The sequence below is a fragment of the Bos grunniens genome, chromosome 12 (assembly GCF_055505025.1).
Source record: "Bos grunniens cultivar Pamir isolate PY7600 chromosome 12, Bosgru_T2T1.0, whole genome shotgun sequence".
Lineage (NCBI taxonomy): Eukaryota > Metazoa > Chordata > Mammalia > Artiodactyla > Bovidae > Bos > Bos grunniens.
In genome coordinates, this window is record NC_141176.1 from 16,777,902 (window position 1) to 16,803,293 (window position 25,392).

The 25,392-nt window shown below is 42.4% G+C and overlaps 1 long non-coding RNA gene across 1 annotated transcript; it reads left to right on the forward strand.

Moving 5' to 3' along the window:
- The first annotated feature begins 1,875 nt into the window (after window positions 1-1,875).
- On the forward strand, window positions 1,876-24,923 carry LOC147361431 (uncharacterized). The gene is made up of 3 exons (XR_015137894.1): window positions 1,876-2,013; window positions 22,841-22,920; window positions 23,195-24,923. It is a non-coding gene; the product is annotated as an uncharacterized LOC147361431 (long non-coding RNA).
- The last annotated feature ends 469 nt before the right edge of the window (window positions 24,924-25,392 follow it).

Below are 25,392 nucleotides of genomic sequence, written 5' to 3' on the forward strand. Positions count from 1 at the left end.
AGTCCTTTGGAAATAAGCATGTGGATCAGTCATAATTGGAGTAAAAAGTAAACATCCCTTGAAGGGCCACTTATTGAATGGGTTATTTACAAAACTGTAAGCAGGGTTAAGGGAATTATCTGGTGGATCAATAGTAAAGAATCCACCTGCCAATGCAGGAGACATAGAGATGTGAGTTCGATCCCTGGGTCAGGAAGATCCCCTGAAGGAGGGCATGGTAACCCACTCCCATTTTTCTTGCCTGGAGAATCTCTATGGACAGAGGAGCCTGGTGGGCTATAGACCGTAGGGTCACAGAGAGTCGCACACAAGTAGTGATTGAACATGAGCACGCAAAGCAGGGTTAAAAGAAACCACAAGAGATGATGAGACCTACCAAAGCTGCCAACAACTCAGCGGAGGTCTTGGATTTTCAGTAGCTGCCACTCAGGGAGTGGATATGAGATGGGAGGCTGGGAACAAATAGCCTAACTTCTCTGTCCTCCCATCCTTCTGACTCTTGCTCTTGCCCCTCAATGGTCAAACTACAAACCAGAAGTCGGTGGAGCTTAGAGGATGCCATCCACATGAGGTCAGCTTCCTGGGGCTCAGAGCAGGATTTGAAAGTCTATCTGGAGCAGCATGTGGAGAATCCCCAGCACAAAACATAGAAGGCTTAGCAGTGTGCTGAGCACATAGTCGACACGGAAAAATAAAAAAGAGTGAATGGTGGGGGGAGCTAGTTAGGGAGTTTGGATTGACATGTACACACTGCTATCTTTAAAATAGATAAGCAACAAGGACCTATTGTATAGCACAGGGAACTCTGCTCAATAACAGACTAATAAACAGTCTAAATATAACAAACTAAATGGGAAAAGAATTTGAAAAAGAATAGATACATGTATGTGTATACCTAAGTCACTTTGCTGTGCCCCTGAGACTAACACAGCATTGTTAAGCAACTCTACTCCAGTATAAAATAAAAAGTAAAAAAAAAAAAAGATACAAATTTCTAATTATAAGATAAGTAAGTATGAGGGATGTAATGTGTTATGTCACTAATATAATTACACTGCTGTGTGTTATATACAAAATTTTTTAAGAGAGTAAATCCTAAGAGTTCCTTTCACATGGGAAATTTTTTTCTTTTATTTTGTATCATATCAGATAATGGATATTCACTAAATTTATTGTGGTGATCGTTTATTAACGTGTGTAAGTGAAGTCATAATGTTGTTCACTGTAAATTTATACAGCACTGTATGTATGAAATGGCAACCCACTCCAGTATTCTTGCCTGGAGAATCCCAGGGACAGAGGAGCCTAGTGGGCTGCTGTCCATGGGGTCGCACAGAGTTGGACACGACTGAAGCAACTTCGCATGCATGCATGCATTGGAGAAGGAAATGGCAACCCACTCCACTATTCTTGCCTGGAGAATCCCAGAGACAGAGGAGCCTGGTGGGCTGCCGTCTATGGAATCGCACAGAGTCAGACACGACTGAAGCGACTTAGCAGCAGCAGCAGCAGTATGTCAATTACATCTCAATAAAACTGGGAGGAAAAAAGGAGTGAAAGAATTTAAGAAAATGTGAAGAAAAATATTTAAAGAAAACTTATGTTTCTTGACTTCTTCACAGTACACTTTATTTCTGACAAAGAGAAATTCACATTTTCCAAAGAGAATTTTTCTCTTCACAACACTGATTTTTCAACAAGGGCTCTGTGTCCAAAGCTGGGCTGTCCTTTCTCTCGCCTAAAAGCGAGTTTGATGGAAAGAATGGCATTTTGTTTGCAAAGCAAGAGACATTGATAGCTCCACCCCAAAGAACTTTTATCTGGGCAGCCAGTAATTACAGCCTAAGTGAGGCTGAATGGCACAGCTACCCTGATAACCGCTGTTACTGTTTTCAGTCTTTCACTTGCCAACAAGATCCTCTGGTCCCTTATCTTGTTCTGGGGCCAACCCAACAAGAGCGGGAGAAGCTGAAATTCTGACACTTTAAAGCACAGGACATTGTGAACACGCTGGTGAGTTGTTTGTGTTAGGCTTTGCTAAGTAATAGTCTGGGTTTGGAGCCAGTAAAAAGCTTTGGAGAGTCGCGTTTGATGTTTATTCATATGGAGTTTCTCATTCTGCATGTAAATGAAATGATCTTTTTCCAGGAATCAAGTTTAGTTCTTGCTGCTTTCCTCCAATTGAATATTGATGTAAGAAACTCGGGGAGGGGGCTGTTGAGGACTTCCCTGGTGGTCTAGTGGCTAAGACTGAGCTCCCAGTGTGAGAGACCTGGGTTCAATCCCTGCTCAAAGAACTAGATCCTGAAACTAATACCTGGCATAGCCAAATAAGTACATAAATTAATTAAAAATTAAGAAAAAAGGAACTCAGGGGAGTTTTGAATTTGAAGAACATTTAGAAATGATTTTGCCCAACCTCCTCACACACCGTCAACGCTTTGGAGGGACTGGGGTTCAGCCTGTCCCTGATGAGAAGCTTACCTGATATCAGCAGCTCCTGTGTGTGGGCTCTGAGCCAGGTATGGAGCTTTGGTGCACAGGCTTAGCTGCCCCAAGGCACGTGGGATCCTAGTTCTGGGACCAGGGATCAAACCCAGATCCCCTGAACTGGCAGGAGGCTTCTCAACCATGGGGTCATCAGGGAAGTCCCCTATGCTCTTTTCATTACGCCATGCTAGTGACAGCAAAAGATGAAGCAAGGAGGTATCACTCTTGCCCTGGGTTCCAGACTACTTCCTGTATTGTGCTGATACACTGCAGCTTTCTGAATTGCATTTCTATTGCATTTAAGAGGTTCGGTCTGTCTAATAGATCTGCCCCACATCTGCTGGTTAGATCTAAATCCAGTGAAAAATTGTCTCCATTGACTTTACTACCTGACCTTAACCCAAGCTAATATCTGCCCTTGCTTTGTCAACAGTGTTTGTGGGACCGTATCTTATGGACAGTGGGCAGATCAGACAGAAAGCAGTCTAGACCCACAGTGGTACAATGATACTTCTATTTGGTCCACAGGTTGCCAAACAGCTGCTTCTAAGTATCCAGATGTTTGGCATCATGGACAACAAAGCTTTGATTCTTTGGCCAAATAGTCCATTGTCATCTAAATAATCAACATATGCTCCAATGTTTTGTCATTCTGCAGACTCGTTGTTTGCTTAGAAGTGATTAGATTTTAATATTTCAGCTTCCCCAAAGTAGCCCACAACAAAAGGCCCCCACACACTCTATTTTCCAGTGCATCGATCGTCTTTCCTTGTTGCTTGCCAATCTGACAAAGAGAAAAAGGTCCCGCACATTTTACAAACTCTTTAATCAGCTAAACACATCTGCATCAAAGGCCAGTTTGTTCTTCTGTTGAGAAAAAAAATGAAATCTTGGTTTTCTCCAGTGTGTTGAAGCCCAAACTGATGTAAACAAGACACGTTAAACCTCCTTGACTCTTGTCTTTATTTAATTTAATTTATTCTTTATTTAGGATTAATTGACATGTTACATGATACTAGTTTCAGGGGGTACAATGTGATGATTTGATATTTGTATATATTATAAAATGATCACTGCAGTAAGTCTAGTTAACATCTGTCACCATACATAGTTACAAGACTTTTTTTTCTTGTGATGAAAACTTTTAAGATTTATTTGCTCTCTTAGCAATTTTCAAGTGTCTTTGGTTTTATATATTTTACATAAACTATTCAATGAAACTTATCTCACTGTTTTTCCTAATAGTTTTTCTCTTGCACGGCTACCTGGAAACACATTTCCAGACAATTTGCAAGGTGGACAGGAAATGATGTCCGGTGAACAAGATTTCTAAACTTTCTCTACAGAAGTGGTGATAGTTTTCTCCTCCTTGGGATATCCGTGTTATTGTTTGGTCACTGAGTCACATCTGACTCTTTTGCAACCCCATGGTCTGTAGCCCACCAGGCTCTTCTGTCCATGGGATTTCCCAGGCAAGAATATTGGAGTGCGTTGCCATTTCCTCCTCCAGGGAATCTTCCTGACCCAGGGATCAAACCCAGGTCTTTTTCATTGGCAGGCAGATTCTTTACCACTGAGCCACCTGGGAAGCCCTGAGAGATCCTTAGATATACCCTGTGTCTTTACTCCCTTTTGGAGCCATCAACCTACTGCTACTCAAAGTACTAATAGGATCTACTTTATATTAAGTCATCAGTACAGTTGTCAGATTCTGTGCCTAAGTGCTTTCAAAACATGACTCATTTAATTCTCTCAAGAAGCCTTTGTGCTATATACCATGAAGAGCACCAATTTGCAAATGAGAAAACTACTGCTTAGAGAGGATCATCAGTTTATTCAAGGTCACACAGCTACTGGCATCAGAGCTGGGACTCTGAACCCCAGTCTAGCTGCCCACAGACCCCATGTGCTTAACCTCTTACTCTTCTGCCTTCAAAGAAATCATCCTCAAACACAGGATGGAGTCTATCAGCCCAGAGCGAAGCCCAGCACAGGATGGCTCTTCCTTGACTTTCTGCTTCCTGTCCTTCTGTTTCCCTGAGGGCTCCTGTTCCTCCTGCATCCTGAGGTTCATCCCCACAGGCTGCAAGTCTTCCCCCAAACACCACACTTTATTCTCCTCCGTTCATTCACATACCCTGCTCTCCCCACATGGAGCATTGTACACACCCAAACTCGGTGTCTATATGCCCAGCGTCTTTCATCAGAAAACCCCACTCATCCAGCAAAGATTGCTCAAAAGTTAATGTCTTGGGACCTCCCTGGTAGAGTTCAGTGGTTAAAAATCTTCCTTTCAATGCAGCAGACTTCGGTTCAATCCCTGATCCAGAAAGTAAGATCCCACATGCCTTGGAGCCCACTACGAGAGCATCTGAGTGCCACAAGGAAAGATCTAGAGCACCTGCTGCAACTAAGACCCGATGCAGCCAGATAAATAAATAAATTTTTAAAAAGACCTTATTTTTTAAAAAACATTAACACCTTCTTGAAGTTCATCTGACCCCATGCTGGGCCCCTCTTCTTCCATAATCGTACCTTCCTTGGTTATAGTACCTAACACATTTATTGTCCTTGGGGAGCTGGTCACGTGTATTGAAATAATTTGTTTGCCTGCCAGGCTCTCTCATCAGCCTTGAGGAGGAAGCTGATTTCATCTCTGTGTCTCCGAGGCCTGGAATGGTCAGTTTTCAGTCGGTATTTATTGACTAGAGGATGAACTAAATGTACGCAAGTTGTGATGATGTGTGAGTGATTACTAACATTTATTTAACTCCTTCTTGAAATTAAAACTGCTCAAAACTTGTGGTTTTATAGGTTTCTTTAGAACTGGACTCAATTTTTGTCTTCCCAATCCTCTGAGCAGAGAGTTTTTGCTTTTGCTTTCAGTAGGACTGTAAAATTGGTTTTTAGTGAGCAAGAGAAAAAAGGAGGTGGGGAGGGGGGTGTCTTTTTCTCTGCATCTCAATCCCAAAGTCTCAAGATAGATTTGAATAACTCAATTCTGACACTGGAACGAGCAGCACCAATAATTATATTATTCTAACACGACTGTTTCCATAATAACCATGTCACTGGGAGGGAGAGGCAATTCCATTACGTGAGAGTGGGGGAAGGGTATGGAGCAAAGAAAACAGCAGATGTCTGGTAGCCCATGCACATCAAGGACTGGAAAACAATCTCTTGCTAGGTTTAGCAAAACCTTGTTTATGCAGTCATCCCTGTCAATGTTTTGGAGATTTTAATAAGGGCCTCTTAAAGACCAAAAGGTCACCCAAGCTCAGAGAAATGCCTTTCTAATAGAGGCATTGCAGGAGGCCTGATGGATGGGATATTTAGGAGCATGAAAGACTTCTCAGAGTCTTCAAATTACCCCATGTAGGGGGCTGTGAGGTCCTTTCATAAAGCCAGAGAGCTCTGCTTATTGACAGGGATACTTGTGTCACGGGTAAGAAGTTATTGGGCAGTTAGGTTCTAAAAGTAAAGATCTTCCAGAACCAACATCTGCAAAGCAAATGGAGTCTTGAGCCCTGGAAGCACAGGGCTCAAGTCAACACCCAAGGCCTTCAGGCTCTGTATTCAAAAACAGGTAACTTCATCTCTCAGAGTCTTTCTTTCCTCAGCTGTGAAAAGGAAATGAATAACAAAGTCATCTTCAGGGAGTTGCTGGAAGCCTCAGGTGAAACAAAGTGTAGAACTCCTAGTTATACAAACGTTATTTACTTGTGTTATTTTATGGAGAAACGGAGAATAATGGAAGTACTCATTTTGTATAATGACTCATGAAAGTTTTTGCATTGATTTAACTGGAAACCAGCAGAAGGCAATGGCACCCCACTCCAGTACGCTTGCCTGGAAAGTCCCATGGGTGCAGGAGCCCGGTAGGCTGCAGTCCATGGGGTCTCGAAGAGTCGGACACGACTGAGCGACTTCACTTTCACTTTTCACTTTCATGCACTGGAGGAGGAAATGGCAACCCACTCCAATGTTCTTGCCTGGAGAATCCCAGGGACGGCGGAGCCTGGTGGACTGCCGTCTATGGGGTCGCACAGAGTTGGACAGGACTGAAGCGACTTAGCAGCAGCAGCAGCAACTGGGAACCATGGGGAAATGACTGTGATACAAGTTGAATGAAGACGATTCATGTCACGTTTTTCTACTTTAACAAAATTTTATCCTACGTATTTTTTTATGGCTGCACTGGGTCTTCGTCACTTTGTTCAGTCAGGTTTTCCCTAGTTGTGGAGAGCGGGTTTCTCTCTCATTGCAGTGGCTTCTCTTGTTGCAGAGGATTGGCTCATTATTTGCAGCTTCCTGGCCCTAGAACTCAGGCTCATTTACCATAATTTTATAAACAATATGGATGCGTATGAAAAAGAACTAAAAAGGGAGTTCAGATAAAAACTATTTGGTATTTTAGAGGACATAGAATGGCAACCTACTCCAGTGTTCTTGCCTGAAGAATCCCAGGGACAGGGAGCCTGGTGGGCTGCTGTCTATGGGGTTGCAGAGTCGAACACGACTGAAGTGACTTAGTAGCAGCAGCAGCAGCAGAGTTGGCTGAATTTTTTTTTCTTCTTCTACCTCAATTTCTGTTAGTGTTGTCTGTGTTCGAAATGATACTTCTTAAAATTTTTCCTTAAAATGAAAAAGAGTGTTGTTTTGTCCCTCATCACTCATATAGGTGACACTTCATGGCAGCCGTGGGATTCTTGTCCCTTTGCTTGAATCCTAAGGAATTCTGTTAGTCTTTATGGAGTCCTGCACCCAGTGAAGATACTTCAAAGTCGAATTGTCCAAGTGTTGAAGTGGATTAAGAAGAATAGCACCAGGGACTTCTCTGGTGGTCCAGTGGTTAAGACCCTATGTTTCCAATGCAGGGTGCATGGGTTTGATCCCTGGTGGGGGAACTGGAGAATTAAGATCCCCACATGCCGCCTCGTGGCCAGAAAAAAGGCAGCATCTTAAGCAGAGGTGGAGCATGAAGGTAGGGCACACACGGGCAGATGAAACAGTTCCCAATTGTTTTTCTGCTCACAGTCCATCTGCCCTTCTGGTGTCTGCACCCAGCCTTTCTCTGAGACAACACCCGCCTCCAACACCTCTGTCAACGTGTTCCAAGGGCAGATGCACTAGAGCAGATTATTGAGGTCCCTAAGGTGATTTAACTTCACAATGTTTATTCTCCAGACTCTTGGGGGAAAAATGGGGTTGTTTAATGAATCATTTATCGATTCATTTCATCCAAGGTTTTGCAGGGGTTTTAAGAACTTAAAACTATTGTCACACAGTTGTGTTGTTCCTTAGACTAGATTAAGCCTGCTGGGTAAAATGTTTCTTTCTGTTATAAGTGCTATTCGCCCATACACATCTTTCCTCTTCCTGAAATAAAAATAAGACCAAAAAAAGAGAGGGGAGAGAGAAATTTTCAAGATAAAAATCTGTTTGGATTTTCTCATGCTATTTTAAGTTCATAATCCTGTCCATTTGATATTCATTTTGCATGGCTGGCTTTCATCACAGTGATTACCATTTAATTACATTTTAGCTGAAACAGCCAGATAGCATTTCAGTGAGATTGAGGGAAGACTGAGCCTTACTTTTTTCCGCAGCCTTATGTCTCTGTATTAACTTCAGAGGCTGCTTTTTATAATACAAAGGCTACAATGTAGATAATTCATTTTCTGAGGATGTCAGGTACATTAAAAATTGGCTTGATTTCATCTCCGTTCCACACTAAGTTTTTCCCCCATTAGAAGCTTCTTCTCATGGAGCCCACAGTCCATCTGCCAGGGGACCAATCAGCCAAGAAAGAAAGAAATGAATGAATGAAACCTAAGTCACAACAGAGTAGGATTTCTTTTCATTCTTGTGCAGCGCTCTGCCTCCTTGGCTGTGGAGTACAAATTCCTGGACGCTCCCGGAGATGCTGAGGAACTCACCCAGCCCTTCAGCCCTCTTTGAGAAAAGCTGGGAGGAAACATTCTAGCTGGTTCCTCCCCATGGTGGAGAGACCCATGGGAATAATGAGACCAGGACTCTGGCTCTTATCTGCCAACAAGCAGAGATCTCCTCCCTCCCTCCTCCTTTTATTCCGTCAGCCCAACAGAGAGCTTTCCGACCCTGAGTCCTTGGCCATTCAGTCTGTGACTGGTGCATTGGTCAGAGAGAATAATGCTAGGGAGGGACAAAGTAGGTAATTAAAGAGTTAATCCCTCTAGGGGATTGTTAGTAAAGAAGGAAGTTTGGGAGATCCCTGGAAGTTAATGATCACTCAAGAAAGAAGGTTTGCTTAACCGCAAAACCTGGCAGACTTGCTTAGCAACCAAAGCACGCAACAGAAGCACGAGGCATGCCCCAAAACAATAAAATAATGGTGGCATGAGACCCACATCCTGCCCAGTGAACTCAGTGAGTTAATGATCCCTAGACATGCTCTCGGCACCCATATAAAAATGATACTTTATGGAAAGGTGACATTTTAAAAATGAGAGAAGATATACTTCCAGTAGACCTTGAGCCTCCGTTTATGCTCATTTTACTATGTTAGCATATGCTAAATGACAGACCCACCAGGTTCATGACTGTTCTGAGGCTGACTATGAAAGGCCAAAAAGTGGGTGGTGGCCCAATTCCTGGAAACCACTGCCCCTTTCCCCCAGTGATTGGAATAATCCCCCCACTCATTAGCCTATGAAATTACCCAGTCCATAAAGACGAACCATGCCAGGGACTTCCCTGGTGGTCCAGTAGTTAAGAATCCATCTGCCAGTGCAGGGGACATGGGTTCGATCCCTGGTCTGGGAGGGTCTCACCTGTCGTGTGTGGGTCACAGCTACTGAGCTCAGGCTCTGTAGCCCAAGTGCTGCAACTACTGAAGCCTTCGTACCTGGAGCCTGTGGTCTGCAACAAGGGAGGCCACTGCCGTGAGAGACCCATGCAGCCAAAAATAAATTAAACAAATGAATAAACAAAAATTTAAAAATGAACCACACCATATTTCAGGATTCTCTCGCCTTCCGAAATGGTCCACACTCTGTGGAGTATTTCTCTCTAAATAAATTCACTTCTTCCTCTCACTTTGTCTCCAAAGCAAGAGCCTCAGATTCACTGGGAATACTCTGACAGTCTCTTTTTTAAAATTATTTCTTGGTGATGGCAACATCTAAGAACAGTCATCCAAATTAATGACAGTGCTGTTCACTTGTGTCACTGGAGCGACAAGATTCTCATCTCTAGTGATGGCCCAATAGGTTCTGAATGTTACAGGAAGGATAAAGGAATTATGTACCATGATTAGAGCAGCTGACCACCTGAGGAAGTGTGAGGAATCTAAGGGGGAGGGTGTCTGTGGTGGGGAGCACGTGCGCAGGGAAGGCATTTGCTGAAGGGTAAGGAAGTGATCCATATTTGAATAATGGTCCAGATGCACCAAGTACCTGCTGAATATCAGAACTGCCATGCCCTGTGCCCACCACGGCTCTGTGAGGGAAGATCCTACATTTATATCCTTTTTACACAGAAGGAAATGAGACCTTGCTCAAGATCACACACTCAGTACAAGGTAATAATTAATTTTTAAACAGTTAATGGATTTTGAAGGGAGCAGTTTTAGGTTGACAGAAAAGTTGAGTGAAAGGTACAGCGAGTTCGCACACACTGTCTCACCTGTGCACCTTCAGTGTCTCCCTTAACATCTTGCACTAGTGTAGTACATGTGATATTTGATAAGCTGATATCGACACATTATTATCATCTGAAGTCCATAGTTTGCATTATAGTTCACTCTGTTGTTTTTTAACTTTTTTTTTTATATTATAGTTGATTAACAATGTTGTGACAGTTTCAGGTGGACAGCAAAGGGACTCAACGAGACATATACATGTGTCCATTCTCCCCCAAATTCCCCTTAGAGTTCGCTCTTAGTGTGTACCTCCTATGAGTTTTGAAAAATGTATAATGATGTGAACCCAGCATGAAAATAGCACATAGCAGAGTTTCAACGCCCTTAAAATCCTCTGTACTCCTATTGATCCCTCCCTCCCTCTCACAACCCCTGGAAACCACTGATCTTTTAATTATCTCCATATTTTTGCCTTTTACAGAATGTCATATAACTGGAATTATACTGTATGTAACCTTTTCAGATTGGTTTCTTTCACTTACCAATATGCATTTAAGCTTCCTCTGTGACCTTCTGTGGCTTGATAGCTCATTTCTTTTCATCACTGAATAATATCCCATTGTGTGGATATACCTCCATTTATTTTTCAGTTGAAGGACATCTTAGTAGTTTCCAAGTTTTGACAGTTATGAACAAAGCTGCCACCTACATTCCTGTGAAGCTTTTTATGTGGACATAACTTTTCAACTCATTTGGCTGAATATTAATGAGCCTGATTGCTATATCATATGTAAGAGTGTGTTTAGTTTTACAAAACTCCCAAACTGTCTTCCAAAGGACTATATAGTTTTCTACTCCCATCAGCAAGTAATGACAAATAACTAAGCTTTTATACATGATTTTTGTAATTTACAGAGCACTGTTACGTCTATTTCTGGATCCCAGAAAGACACATTTCTTGAACAATAAAGCCATATTATCTCTTTGGTATGCTATGGACTTTTCTGTGTAATTATTACTGCCAAATAAAGGCAGTAATAATAAAGGCGCTTCTTCTGAACTATTTGGTGAATGGCATTCATTTCTTTATATGTTTATTTTATTTAATCCTAATAACAACTCTGAAAGGTAGGGATTGTCCTCCCCCATTTTACTGAAAAGGAAACTGAGACTCACAGGAGTCGAGTATATTGCTCAAAATAACAAAGGAATTCAAACCCAGGGCTGCCTATGGCCATGTCCTGGGTTCCTTATGCTCTACAGCGTTACAGCCCTTCAGTGTAAATTGGCAGGAAAAATTGTGAAAGACTTGGAAGGAATTAAAAAAAAGAAAAAGATTACTGAATGTTCTGTCCAGTGCATTTTTTCTGAGTTATCTCCCCTTTTTTTCTGCCTCAGAGCTATTTTACAACTCTGTAAATTGTAGGAAACCAGTAATAATGAAAATGATTCTTGTCCACAGAATTGCAAATCAGTTGTATCTGGTGGAGGGCAATTGACAAGTGCTCTGTGGATACACTCCTTTGCTACTTATGCATTCACTTCAGCATGCCTTATCTGTATCTGTATCTGTGTATTAATTTTTAGAATATTTATTCATTTATTTTATTTGGCTATGCTGGGTCTAATTTGCAGCATCTGGGATCTTTAGGTATGCCATGCGAACTCTTAGTTGAGTGGCATGGCTCTCAGTTGAGGTATGTGGGATCTAGTTCCCTGACCAGGGTTCAAACCTCGGCCTCCTGGATTCGAAGCACAGTCTTAGCCCCTGGACCATCAGGGAGGTCCCTAATTTGAATTCTCCTCTGAAGCAGCTGAAATATGATGCATTAATGAGTAAAATTCCTTGATGTGTTTATTTTATGTACGGATGACACTCATGATTTTACACATAAAAGTTATTTTAATAGAATTTATTTTGCGTACATGCATCAATATAATCAGAAACAATGTCAGCGTTATTTCACTATCATGGTTCCTTCTTCATAACTTAGGTGCCCACCACATTAACATATCAAGCCATATGAAAATTCTGGACTTTCCTTAAACTCACTTAACTGCCTAGCTTTTGAGATTGACGTTGAGATGGTCTTTCCCTCAGTTTCTTCTCCAGTGCTAACATTGCACCCTCTTATTTCCTTCTGAAATGGATTTTGTTTTCTGCAACATTAAGATTCCTTGCTTACTGCTTCCAGAGAAACAACACAGTATTCAAAGGTGGAAGATTCAGTGATTCCCTGGTGGTCCAGTGGGTAAGACTCTGTGTTCCAATTCAGGGGGCCAGGGTTTGATCCCTGGCCTAGGAACTAGATCCCACATGTCACAGCTGAATAGCCCACATGCCACAAGACCTGGCACAGCCAAATAGATAAATAAATATTCAAAAAAGTAAATAAAAGGGAAAGATCCAATAATAGTCTAATTATGATGAATCTTAGAATTAAATTTTCCTGCAATACTTCATACTCCTCATTGTATGACAGATGATTATGTGTTTCCTGGCTTATTCAAGATACTAGTTTCTCCTTCTGCCAGCCTTAGGCTCCTCGTTGTCACGAGGACTCTTCAGTCACGTTGCTTCAGTCACACCATGGACTGCAGCCAACCGGGCTCCTCTGTCTGTGGGCTTTTCCAGGCAAGAACATTGGAGTGGGTTGCCATTTCCTCAGGCTTCTCATTAGCCATTCCTAATTTTACCCTACTCTGTTCACTGCAGCACTATTTACGATAGCCAGGACGTGGAAGCAATCCACAGATGAATAGATAAAGAAGTCGTGGTACATATATATATATATATATATATATATATATATATATATATATATAAAATGGAATATTACTCAGCCATGAAAAGGAATGAATCTGAGTCAGTTCTAGTGAGGTGGATGAACCTACAGCCTGTTACACAGAGTGAAGAGGAAAACAAATATCGTATATTAATGCATATAAATAGAATTTAGAAAAATGGTACTGATGAACCTATCTGCAGGGCAGGAATAAAGATGCAGACCTAGAGAACAGACTTGTGCACACAGTGGAGAAAAAAGAGGGTGGGTCGAATTGAGAGAGTAGCACTGAAATACATACATTACCATATGTAAAACAGCCAATGGGAAACTGCTGTATAGCAAAGGGAGCGCAACTGGATGACCTGTGACAACCTACAGGGGTGGGATGGGCTGGGTGGTGGGAGGGAGGATCAAGAGGGAAGGGACAGATGCATGCTTATGGCTGATTCATCTTGTTGCATGGCAGAAGCCAAAATAACATTGTAAAGCAATTATCTTCCAGTTTAAAAAAAAATAGAACTAAAAAAAAAAAAGAAATGTGTCTTTTCCTTCTTCTAGATAAGTAGTACTATCAAAATACTTTTGGTAGTACAGAAACTTGAAATAATTGATTAAACTATACTTTTGAGAATAATGACATTTTAGAGAAAAAAAGATCTTAGGTATGCACTGTGCAATCCCTTCATTTGACATAGCAGACACTGAATTCCAGAGAAATTAAATAACTTGGTCACAGTGACACAGCTCACTGTGGGCTTTGCTAGGAAGAGGGCTGCCCCCTCATTTTCAGTTCAGTTCTCTTTCCGTGATACACAGTGTTTCAATAACCTTGGCCTTCAAGAACTCTGGTTAGTTCAGTAGTTAATAACTGAACTATATAACTATATAACACATTATTTTCCTGAACTTCTCTGGTCTTCCGAAATCATGCAATTTAAAAAAGCTTATTGTTTTAGGTACTTGAAGGAAAAATCAAGGACAAGGTCAATGGCAGCAAATTTGCACTTCAATGACAACTTGCAAAAATAAATTTTAAGTGAACACCAGATTTTCACTGTTGTTGTGAGAACAACAACAAAAATAAATTTTAAGTGAACACCAGATTTTCACTGTTATTGTGAGAACAACTAACTGGACTAGATCTTATGACTGTCACACATTCCACCTTCCTCATGTTACGAAGGCCTTCTGGAGTTTTCCTGGGCTTGCTCAAGTTAGACCGGATTGGCCAATGGATACTGACCACACATTTGTTTGCCTACTGAAGTCAACAGTTCAAGAAAATGGCCCATTATGAAGAGTCTTGCATTTAATACCACTCATTTGCATTCAAATAATTATTTAGTTGAAAAGGAAGCTTGGGCCAGGGGAAGTGAAGGAAAGCCAGGCTTTATTTTCTGAAAACCTTAAGCCTAGAGGATCTCTTGGATTTTCAAGAATAATAAAAGGAAACAGGTAAGACAATGCAGTCATGTGGACCCAAATGGTTCTGTTCTACAGGAAGAGGCTCATGTAATTAGAAAGAGCCAATGGAGCACAGCATAGCCTAATCAAGGACCTGGAAGAAGTGTGTTTCTCCCCTGTCCGATCATGAGGCTACCATAAACCTGCACTTTTCGATTCCCCTGTTGTGTTTACACATAGAAGCGCCACTCACACAAGGTAACCAACACACTTAACAGTTTCCCATCTGATGAAGTATGAAGACAGAAAGTACCTGCTTCTGTTACAGATATCTAATATGTTTTTATCATCAGGCTTGAAAAGTGCATTTCCTCTCAGTCATAATTCACTGCATGACCTGAGTAATCTGGAACGCCTTGGGGAGGGTGTTGGGTGTTTACCATAGCATCTACTGAACTCAATAGTAAAGTGTTTGCCTCTTTATTTTTTGGGGGGTGGTGGGGATGCTTTCTAGGTGGTGGAGAAGGCAATGGCACCCCACTCCAGTATTCTTGCCTGGAAAATCCCATGGACGTAGGAGCCTGGTAGGCTGCAGTCCATGGGGTTGTGAAGAGTTGGACACGACTGAGCGACTTCCCTTTCACTTTTCACTTTCATGCATTGGAGAAGGAAATGGCAACCCACTCCAGTGTTCTTGCCTGGAGAATCCTGGGGACGGCGGAGCCTGGTGGGCTGCCGTCTATGGGGTCGCACAGAGTTGGACACGACTGAAGTGACTTAGCAGCAGCAGCAGCAGTGGTAAAGAACGCGATCTCCAATGCAGGAGACTCAAGAGACAGGTTTGAATCCTGGGTCGGGAAGATTCCCTGGAGGAGGGCATGGCAACCCACTCCAGTATTCTCGCCTGGAGAATCCCCATGGACAGAGGAGACTCATGGGCTATGGCTCATGGGGTTGTAAAGAGTCAGGCACGACTGAAATGACTTTAGCATGCATCCACTTCTGATTTTTAACCTTGCAGGGGTAATGGGTTGCTTAGTTAGATAATATCTGGGCCTATATGGGAAGCAGCTCTGGGTAAATGGAAGGTGATGGATGACTTGAAGGGAACGCAAACACATCTATGCCGTTTACCACCACCTCAGTTCAGTGTGGGAGGAAGCTCCATCATCTGTGTCCTAGGTACAGACTCACGTCACAGAAACGCCTTGTGCCAGCGGGGGGTGAGCCACACACTGGGAAGCCATGCTGTTCACAAGGGCAGGTCTGCGCCCCAACCCACAGGCGGGGACCCATACCCTGCTGCTGACATATGGCGCCCCGTCATTAGCCAGATGGCAGCAATGCTGGGAAAGGCCTGAGCACACGTGAATAATCTAATCTGGACTGTGGGAGGCAATTAGGACTGGCTGGGTGGGGATCAAAGCCGGTGCAGGGCTGGAGAAGCTTGAGCAGGTGTTGAAGGTGTTAAAAATGGGGGCGCTGGGGGAGTCTTCAGCATCAGCCTTACCTCAGCTATCCCTCTTCTACTTCTGAGTGGGAAGACAATTCCAACGTCACCCAGTCCCCTCTGTGCCCAAAAGAAAGGTCAGGGGTTCAGGACAAGAAAAACTTGTTGCACATAAAAAGTAGAATCTTCTTTGAGATTGCATCATGGAACAGCCTGCTTGAGAATTTTTTTTTTCAATAAAGAAGGCTTGGTCAGAGTTGAATAGTGGTGCTTGATCTGCCCTAGATGATTCAGAAAGCCTCAAATACCTTTGAAATTGTGTCCAAAGAACCTCGAAAGATCCATGACTCCAAAATATTTTGTAGCCACTGGAATAAAGGTCAGAAGAGCTCAACTTTTCTTTAATTTTTTTAACTCAGCCTTTCTGATCATAACAGAAAGAATTCTGGAGGGTTACTGCACATGAAGTGGATGTGGGATGACTCATGGTCTTGTATGTCGCCTGGTCTCTGGGTACCTCCATCTTCATCACCCTTCAGCTGGCCCAGGGCGCACTGCCTGTGTCAGAGTCAAGTAGCTAGACCATCTCAGGCCCCTCCAACCAGATCCCAACACAGCCCTTGTCCAGCATCACCCCTGTGAGCTAGTGCCCTAGATGACACCCCTATAATAAAGTTGCACTCAGGCAGAAAGCAAATGATCCATCATGATGGGAGGACAAGAGCAGACCTTCCAGCAGGGTAGGTCATGGCAGGCAGTTAACTTCCAGTCTCACGAGGGACAAGGAGAACACAGCGGACAGGAAATGGATACCCGAGTCCTGGTCCACATGTCTGCACTGGCCAGCACGCAGCACTGGGCAAGTCACCCTCACGCGTCTATTTCAGTTTCCTAGTCTGTAGAATGGGGAAGCGCGTCTATTTCAGTTTCCTAGTCTGTAGAATGGGGAAGTTGGACTGGATTCCTGAGGCCTCCATAGCTGAGGAGGTGACAGGCTGTGGACAAGCTTTATGGTGTGGCCCTGCCTGTGGGAGGTATTCAGAAAGGAATGGGTCTTTTATTAGGAGCCAGTTTATTCTTCCATCTTAAACACCAAGCTACATGTTTTAAGACATGTTGGATTTTGTGATTAGGAAAGGATTATAAGAAAATATATGCGTCCAGGAGGAAAAACATCACTTGAGCACACCATCAAGGTTTCAGTGATGGGTCAATGTGCTCGTTAGATGCGAGAGTCACAGATCAAATATTTCTGATTATAATGTGTGTTTTCTGATTTGGAAATATTGTTCACACATCTCCCTTCCTGCCTCCAACCTCCAGTTCTGTTCTTAGCAGATCATATACATTTAGATTCTAAACTGCTCAGCGTATAAGCCCTAAGTGCTCTGAACCAATACTTTGGCATATCAGTTGTACTCAGGTCTCTTGACTTTTTCACTCCAGGCTCAAAGGGGGGGCTCTGCATCCTCTATTCTCTCCTGGACTCCATCCTTCTCATCTCCACCCCCTTTTTGGATGTCCCAGTTCTAACCCTCCGCTCCACACTCATGCTGCTTTCTCCTATGGGGGCTCCAATCTTGCCTTCCCCACGGGCTTTCCATTCTCTTCCCAGGTCTTCTCAGATCTTCCTTATCTTAAACATTAAAACAGTTTCTCTGTTCTGTTTGCCTTTTTGTACACGCACGCGTACTTGGTGCACCTCAGTCGTGTCTGACTGTGACCCCATGGACCAAAGCCTGCCAGGCTCCTCAGTCCGTGGGATTCTCCAGGCAAGAAAACTGGAGTGGGTTTCCATGCCCTCCCCTAACGGATCTTCCTGACCCAGGGATTGAACCTGCGTCTCATGCATTATAGGCAGATTCTTTTCCACTGGGGAAGCCTACTTGTCTTTTTAGCCACTTTTCAAACTTTTTCTTTTTCCCAATCTCCTAATCCTTTGAGTTAATAGCTGTGTGCTTGAGTGCTCAGTTGCTTCAGTTGCGTCCAACTCTTTGCAACTCCATGGACCCGCCAGGTTCCTCTGTCCATGGTCTTCTCCAGGCAAGAATGCTGGAATGAGCTGCCATATCCTCCTCCAGGGAACCTTCCTGACCCAGGAATCGAACCTGCTTCTCTTATGTCTTGTCTTCTGCATTGGCAGATGGGTTCTTTACCATTATCACCACTTGAGAAGCCCAGTAAATAGCTTATACCTCCTGTTTCTGCTTCCCTTGTCTTCTTCCAGTGTCTTCAGTCTGGATGTTCATAAGCTGCTCTGTATTTGCTCTCTCCAAGCAGGGCTTTCTACGTCTCCTCTTTGCCTCTGGCATCTGATATAAATGCAGGGTATAGATAGGATGTCCCTCCATTCACGTCCAGTGCCTAGCATTGACCTGACTTAGCAGAGGCTCATGGAGAAGGCAATGGCAGCCCACTCCAGTACTCTTGCCTGGGAAATCCCATGGACGGAGGAGCCTGGAAGGCTGCAGTCCATGGGGTCGCTGATGGTCGGACATGACTGAGCGACTTCACTTTCACTTTTCACTTTCATGCATTGGAGAAGGAAATGGCACCCCACTCCAGTATTCTTGCCTGGAGAATCCCAGGGACGGCAGAGCCTGGTGGGCTGCCTTCTATGGGGTCGCACAGAGTCGGACACAACTGAAGCAACTTAGCAGTAGCAGCAGCAGTGGTGACTCAGCAAACCTTGGCTGAAAACTGAGGCTCTGTTGCTTCTTCCAGGTATTTCCCATCCTGTGTCTCCTTGCGGTCCAAGCCCTTCTCATCTCACCCCCCTTTCACTGCAATATTCTGGCTCACTTCTTCACTTCTGATTTATCCCATAGAGCACTCTTCCTCAGGACTCACCAACAGTTCCCCAGGGACTATTGACCCAAGCTCCATCTTCTCAATGGGTATTTTAAAAAATGTAATTAATTGCTTGAAAAAAAGAGTTCTGGAGTGGGTTGCCATTTCCAAGGGATCTTCCTGACCCAGGAATCAAACCCGAGTCTCCTGTGGCTCCTGTAAAGTAGGCACCTTCTTTACTGTCTGAGCCACCAGGGAAGCCCATGGATGCACAAATGAAACATTTAAACTGAACAAAAGGTACCAGAGAAAGATGAAATCTCTTTTCTACCCTTCCCTGAGTTTTCCTTCCGGGAGCAATCACTGTTAGCAGTTTCTTATACATCCTTGCCCATCTTTGCAGACATAGTTCGTGGATGCAGTGCTTCCTGATTGGCCTGCAGCTCACCATCGGGCCTGGGGCTCCATCTTCCAACCACTGGGCTGGGGAGCCCGTTTGCCTCCTGGACACTTCTCCCAGAGCTGGGCTCTAAGGACACACTCCTTGCAGCTTGCTTCAAGCTGCAGACCTGAAACTGTCCTTGTTCTCTCTCGATTGTCTGGGGCTGCCGGTGTCTGGGACGGACCTTTAGACCACACGCCCCGTGTGGCTCCTGTGAGGGATTCTAGCACTGCTCACCCTCCCTGGAGTGAAGCTCCTTTCTGGTCAGGGGTCCAGTCTGAATCCCACTAATCCTGACTTGGCTCTTTTTGCACCAACCAGAAACTGCTGGAAGTTCTAACTGGTTTTGCTTCTAAACCCACAGTAGGTTGTGCTCCCCATTGATATGGTTGCCAGGAGATAAGCCTGGGATGATCCTGTTCCTGTTTTTGCAATGTCACTTCATCAGGAGGCCTTATCCCGGGTCCAGGTCTGACCCCTCTTCAAATGATGCATTGGAATGATCTGAGATACAGCTCGGAATGTCCTCAGAGCCAGAGTGCATTTCCTACTAAATTGGGGAAGAGCAGCCACTCTGGGACGCCACCCCCAACCCAGTTCTGCATCTGACAAGGCAGTAATGATAGCCTTGGCCTTGGAAAATAGCCCTGTAATGACATCAAGAGTCTTAAAGCTGTCTCGAGGGAACATATAAATTACTGTTTTAGTTAGATGCAAAGTACCTTAAGTATAAATAGGAAGACTTTTTAGTTCCTTTAAAATCCACCTAATGAACAATAGGCCTGGAACAGTATTTACTGGAGGTGCTGCGTTAGTGACACTTGGCCTATTTAAAATATTGATTTGGTGGTAAATTCTTATTTATTATATACATAGTTATGCTATATACGTGTGTTATTTATTAGGTATGTTGCTGCTGCTGTGTGTGTGTTCTAGTCGTGTCTGATTCTTTGTGACCCCATGGACTGTAGCCACCCAGGCTCCTCTGTCCATGGAATTTTCCAGGCAAGAATACTGGAGTGGGTTGCCATTTCCTAATCCAGGAGATCTTCCCAACCCAGGGATCAAACTCGTGTCTCTTGCATCTCCTGCATTGGCAGACGGTTTCTTTACCACTAGCGCCACCTTGGAAGCCTCATTATGATTGTTACACATATGCTAACATATATAACTAAGCACATGTTAGACATGTTAATGTTATATATATATTGAGTCAGCCAAAAGTTCGTTCGGGTTTTTTGTTTACAGCTCACTAGAAAAACCCAAATGAACTCTTTGGCCAATCCTATGTATTTATACATGTAAGTCATGTCTGACTCTTTTGAGACCCATGGACTGTAGCCTGCCAGGCTCTTCTGTCCATGTGATTTCCCAGGCAAGAATACTGGAGTGGGTTGCCATTTCCTTCTCCAGGGGATCTTCCTGACCCAGGGATCAAACTCCTGCATTGCTGGCACCCCAGAGATGTACATCCTCTCTCCCTCTTGCATATTCACAATGCATGTTAGCATATCAAAGGCTCTGAGAGGTCCTAGAGTAAAATAACTTCTAAACCTTTTGAACTCAAACTTATTTGGCAATGAAGCACTTTATGCATGATTCCTGAGTGTTAGTTGCTCAGTCGTGTCCGACTCTTTGGAACCCCATGGACTGCAACCCGCCAGGCTCCTCTGTCCATGGGATTCTCCAGGCAAGAATACTAGAGTGGGTTGCCATCCTCCTCCAGGGGATCTTCAGGGGTACATATAAAGGATAGTGCTGCTTCAGTTTCTGCATGCAAGTTAACCAATTTATTTGTAAACAAACAGCTGGTTCCCTTAAATATTTCATATATCCATTACACTACAAACCAATAACATAATATGCATTATGTATACACCAATAAGCTAATATAAAGAATAGGTGAATTTTGGGAAAAATAAATCACAGTAAAGCTATTATCTATTCCTACCTGTGACCTAACATTTATATAGTCACATCTTTAAAAAGTCAGTACGTAAAATACATTTCTTTATAAATCAAAGTCCAGTTAGCTGGGCCCCTTCTGTCCTTACTGTCCCGTGATTTTTTCCCTAGTAGCCACTTAACAAACTTCCGGCAGGAACCAGAGGGTCCGCTGTTGGTCACTGATATTTTTTTCCTTAAGGAGATATCAACCTCATTAAGCCAAAGAAAGTCTTCTCATTACATTTTCTCACCTGAGTGATCCAAACTATATTTTCCTCATAGTTTCTTTCCAAATGCTATATGTCTCATAAGTACTAGGTCAGAATGCTATCTTTCTGCTACACAATTGGCTATATCATATATACATGTACTTTTAAAAATATTATTTAAAAATAATAAAAGTCATGCAAAATTGGCATTCTATCCTAAGCCCAAGTATGTTTATGAACTAGCACACAGATTAAAGCCCATAAAACAACTCATTCACAGATGGCTCCTCTCTGGTCATTCAGAGAGCCTCTTAGAGACTGCTATCTCGATGGCCCCGATTTTGTGGTTTTTCCATTTAATAGAAGTTGCCGTGGAAAGGAAGCCGTAAATAAAGACTCCCTGGTCAGGGAGCTAGAGCTCTGCTTTATCTTGGAGAGAACTGGAAGAAACAGCTGAGCGGGGCCTGGCCACCGCAGTTGCTTCTAAGGCTTTCTCATTGAGAAGGGAAAATAAGCCTCTGTGAGGGGACTGAGGATTTTTATTGGGAGGTTGGAGTAGAAAGAAAGTTTTGGTCTGAACAATAGTCATCTGTGAAATATTTTTAAAATCAAATGGCAGACAATATTTTCTTTTGAGACTTAATGATAAACCCTGGAACAAGAATGCCTAGAAAATACATTAGATTACAGTTGGTGTGAGCAAAGCTTGAGAAAAAGCTTGAAAGCAGGTAGCTGGAGTGCAGTATGTCTAACTCTCTTTTAAGAAAACCAAGAATCTATTAAAATGGAATACCAGCAAGGTCCTGCTGTATAGCATAAGGAACTCTGCTCAAAGTTATGTGGCAGTCTGGGTGGGAGGGGAGTTTGGGGAGAATGGGCACATGTATATGTATGGCTGAGTCCTTTGACTGTTTACCTGAAACTATCACAACGCTGTTAACTGGCTATACTCCAATACAAAATAAAAAGTTTATTAAAAGAAAAAAAAAAAAGAAAACCAAGAATCTAAGCAAGGAGTTTATAGACTTTTTGATTTCAAGGATAAGGAAAAAAATTCAATTAAAAATATTGATTTTGAAAGCCAACTCTAGTAGCCCATTTTTCTTTTTTGCCCAAATAAGGATAGACTAATTTGGCAAGAATTACCATTGTTTTATTTTTTCCACTAGGAAAAAAAATAGGAAAGCATGATGTCATATTTACACATACAGTTCAACACTTATATACAATTCTTAAAACTGAATGCATTTGGCTTTAATGAAAAACTCTGGACATTGTTCTAATTTTTCTCACGTAAGTTTGCTTTGTTAGATTAGTGTTTTGGAATGCAAAATAGAATAAAATAAAATCTCCTAAACATGCCAAGGAAGTATTGATTATCTTCAGAGAAATTCACATTGGTATTATTAGTTGCCTTATAATATAAAAATATCTCAAACATTATTTATTTAATTTCTTAGGAAAAAAAAGAACTGAGCTCTGCATTTGATGTACTTAAAAGTTAATGAATGTACTTGAAAGTTAATGATGTACTTGAAAGTTAATGAATACAACCTACATACCCTGATCATTTACAGATAAATATTTACTGATAAATATTTACAGATACAGTACAAAGAGAAAACTTTAGTACTGAGAGCCTGTGGAGGGAGTAAAAAGGGTGGTATTAATCAGGAAATATTCTTGGTTCTTTTTTAGGAAGGAGGGAGAAAACTGAAGCTGAGAGGCTAAAGAAGAATATGAAGCAAGATAAAAGAGCTTCCCTGGTGGCTCAAACGGTAAAGAATCTGCCTGCAGTGTGGGAGACCTGGGTTTGATACATGGGTTGGGAAGATCCCCTGAGGAGGGCATGGCAACCCACTCCAGTATTCTTGCCTGGAGAATCCCCATGGACAGAGGAGCCTGGCGGGCTACAGTCCATGGGGTCACAAAGAGTCGGACATGACTGAAGCAACTTAGCACACACAGCACAGCCCTGATGTGCTGCCTTTGGAGTCAAAAGCTTTTTGTTATTTGCCTATAGTTTTGGAGTGCTTTTCCTTCACTTTTCAGGAGAGTTTGATGGATGCACTTATCTACCTGTGGTTGGAGGGGACAGTCGGGACTATGACAGACACAACTGCCTTGGCGTATATCCAGAGAAAATTCCAATTTGAAAAGACACCCACACCTCAAAGTTCATAGAAGAATTATTTATTAACACAATAGCCAAGACATGGTAGCAACCTATCTATTCCTTGACAAATGAATGGATGAAGATGATGTACACATAGATATATATAATGGAATATTACTCAGTCATAAAAAAGAATGAAATAAGGCCATTTGCAGCAACATGGACGGACCTAGAGATTATCATACTAAGTGAAGTACGTCAGAGAAAGACAAATATCATATGACATCCCTTATATGTGGAATCTAAAACAGAATGATATAAATGAACTTATTTACAAAATCAGACCACCTTACCTGCCTCCTGAGAAATCTGTATGCAGGTCAAGAAGCAACAGTTAGAACTGGACATGGAACAACAGACTGGTTCCAAAACAGCAAAAGAGTACGTCAAAGCTGTATATTGTCACCATCCTTATTTAATTTATGTGCAGAGTACATCACACGAAATGCTGGGCTGGATGAAGTACAAATTGGAATCAAGATTGCAGGGAGAAATATCAGTAACCTCAGATGAAGCCATCCTCATGGCAGAAATCGAAGAACTAAAGAGCCTCTTGATGAAAGTGAAAGAAGAGAGTGAAAAAGTTGGCTTAAAACTCAACATTAAGAAAATTAAGATCATGGCATCTGGTCCCATCACTTCATGGCAAATAGATGGGGAAACAAGGGAAACAGTGGCAGACTTTATTTTGGGGGGCTCCAAAAATCACTGCAGATGGTGACTGCAGCCATGAAATTAAAAGATGCTTGCTTCTTGGAAGAAAAGCTATGACCTACCTAGACAGCATATTAAAAAGCAGAGACACTACTTTGCTCACCAAGGTCTGTCTAGTCAAAGCTATGGTTTTTCCAGCAGTCATGTACGTATGTGAGAGCTGGACTGTAAAGAAAGCTGAGCGCCGAAGAATTGATGCCTTTGAACTGTGGTGTTGGAGAACTCTTGAGAGTCCCTTGGACTGCAAGGAGATCAAGCCACTCAATCCTAAAGGAAATCAGTCCTGAATATTCATTGGAAGGACTGGTGCTGAAGCTGAAACTCCAATACTTTGGCCATCTGATGCAAAGAACCGACTCATTGGAAAAGACCCTGCTGCTGGGAAAGATTGAAGGCAGGAGGAGAAGGGGACGACAGAGGATGAGATGGTTGGATGGCATCACTGACTCAATAGACATGAGTTTGAGCAAGCTCTGGGAGCTGGCGATGGACAGGGAGGCCTGGCGTGCTGCAATCCATGGGGTGGCAAAGAGTCAGATACAACTGAGCAACTGAACTGAACTGATTTACAAAACAGAAATAGACTCACAGACATAAAAAACAAATTTATGGTTACCAGTGGGGAAAGATGGGGGGGTAAATTAGAAGTTTGGGATTAATATATACACACTACTATATATAAAACAGATAAACCACAAAGACCTACTGTATAGCAGAGGAAACCATATTCAGTATCTTGTAATAACCTATAATGGAAAGGAATCTGAAAAAGATTATATAAATCTCTCTGTATATCTATATAGCTGAATCATTTTGCTGTACACCTGAAACTAACACAATATTGTAAATCAACTATAATTCAATTAAATAAATAAAAATAAATTAAAAAAATCTAGAATACTACACTTTCAAAAAAAAGAGATACCCCTAGATGGCCATGCTATCGGCCATTCTTAATAAGCTAGATTTTTACAACTTGCCCGCAACTCCATTTTCAGGTGAGAGTAAAAGAGCTGGGTCTTACACATGGAAGACTGTATGATCTGGTATGTTCACTGAGGACAAAAATTTAAAAAATAGGTTCTAAATTTTTTTTGATTTGTTGATGAAACTGATCAATTTCCTTCTAATAGTGATATTATTTTATCAGGGGGCATTTCTATTTCCCCACTTTTCTTAAGCATTTGAATTCTATTAACTTTGTGAAATGATTGGAAAGTACTAAAGACCAAGCCTGGTAAAAGGTTAGCTGCCATCATCCAAATAGTTGGTACAAGATTATTTGTGGACCATCCCCAAATGAGGCTATTTTAGAAAACAAGGGGGAATAAAGACTAAGATAAAAGACTAAATATTTAGA